This window comes from Erpetoichthys calabaricus, chromosome 4 (assembly GCF_900747795.2).
Source record: "Erpetoichthys calabaricus chromosome 4, fErpCal1.3, whole genome shotgun sequence".
NCBI classification, from domain to species: domain Eukaryota; kingdom Metazoa; phylum Chordata; class Cladistia; order Polypteriformes; family Polypteridae; genus Erpetoichthys; species Erpetoichthys calabaricus.
Window position 1 is genome coordinate 156,040,327 of NC_041397.2, and position 2,204 is coordinate 156,042,530.

Below are 2,204 nucleotides of genomic sequence, written 5' to 3' on the forward strand. Positions count from 1 at the left end.
AACGTGATGCACCAGACATTGAATACAAAAGAAAATCAGGAGCAAAACACTTTTAATTCTGTTGAATTTAATAGCTTATGTGAACCATAAACGTGACTAAATATGTTATTGTCAGTAAACATATAAATGTCTATTTCCCAGAGTTCCTATGTGATACAGTAAAACCAAAACTATATTTGTGCATAGGTACCTGTCACAATCAGCAAAAATTTTTCCAGAAGCAAGACTTTTAAAAAAAATTGTGCAGTGTTATCAGTGGTGTAGTTAGAGTTCGTGCCACTCGGGTGGTGCTTCAGTTTGCTGCTCTCCAACATATCTGAATACGTTAACCTATTTGAATAAAAATTAAAATGATGTATACAGAAAAATTAAGATAAATTTTGCATAGATTTATTCATATATGGAGAAACAGCAATCATTTTTCACATATAATTATTTATAAGCATCAACTAGACAAGAATATAGTATAGACGCACTGATAAACCGTGTTCTGATTATTAGTTTAATATAATTATGCTGAGAAAACCAGAAACAGGGTAGTGTACAAGGTGGGGATGTTTTCTGCGCAGCGCAAGAATGCATTCGGATTGATAATGAAATGAAATTATAAATTGTAATTAGTCTTTTATCTTCCTAGAAATTATTATCATCAGTGTAATGTTTATGTTTATTTTTGTTATTGCCTCACAAAGTTCAACTGCTTTGTCTGATTCCGTCACAGAAGGACAGTCTGAAAATTATTTTTGAAGCATTTGTGGATAAAAATTAGAGAATTTAACTTTTTTAATTCATGAGTGATATTTTTCCGAACACTGCTGCTTACACACGAATTGAACTGAGACTTTTGGCCAATATTGCCGTTCCCAAAAATGCCGCACTGCCCCTTCCGCCCAACCCTAGCTACGCCACTATCCATTTTCTTTTGGGGTACTTTTTCTAGTTTGTGTGGATCATTATGAAGATCACTACCAAGAATTGATTACAAATTGCCTGAAGTAGTGGCCTAAGCTGCATCGACACCTTGGATATTTTTAATCTTTTCAGTTAGCTAATAAAAGGTGTTATTTTTCTTGACTTCTCATTGAAAGAAAACATTTAGGAAACAATCAAGCGCCCGTGAGCCACTGCTACTATTAGTAGATGTGAAGTGTGGTCAAATTAACTGGATCAAATTAACACATTTAGGGGTTGCGTTTAAAAATTTTATTGCATACATTTTTTATGCATTTATGGCAAATAATCCACAGCCTTAAAAATAACGTAATACATATTGTTTTTCCTTAACATACATCAAAGAGGTAAAATCTGTAGCTTAAAGTAAAAGTGAAATACTTCATTAAGGCAACCTACCTTCCTTTTCTAAATATGGACCATTATGACTCAATATGTTGATTGTTTGTGGATGAGCCATACATGTGGCTAGACACTCCAGAGTAGTAGTCACCATGCTGGCGATGTAGGGTACATTGAATTACAGCCATAATGCTGTTCTCTGTGCCGCAATTGGTCCTCATTCTCATGGGCACAACACCAAGGTGTCGTACAACAAGTTAGGAAATTGTGAGCAATCACTAATGGATTGATATTTGTCAGTCCACATACAAACCAAAGTGCTTTCCATGAAAATCCCCCAATGCATCTGGAAAGAGCAAAGCCGAATGCCTTTAGTTTATTGTAACCATCAGCATGCCACTTATAATTCAACCCCATCAAGTGGTAGGTCCTTTTTATAAACCTTCTGTGTGCTCTCCTCTCACATCCTCAAGGATTTAGTTCCCAGAGTAACGCTATAACATCATCTTTACTCACAAATTGTACTTTTGTTTGAGTACATGCCACATCATTCAAGAGTTGTACAGGTCTACAAAGCTCCAACCTGATGGCATTCCTGGCAAGTTTGCAAAGGAATATTCCTTTCTACGATACAGCCTTGCTTTTCTAAGTTTAAAGACACGGCAATCTAATGTTTCAACCATGTAAGGAGGACATCATGTCAACCATTACATTGTAGGAGTGGCCTGCATTGAAAAAGCCTATACAACAATATATTACAGTGCGCCAGAAATGTTACATCAGCCAGGGATGAGTAACCAAAAGAATGAGCTGGATTTACATCATCTATAGCAAGAGCGCCTATAAAAACAGCACCTCTGCACAGCCACACATGCTTTTCCAACTAGTGCGACTAGTGCAGAGAATCCAAC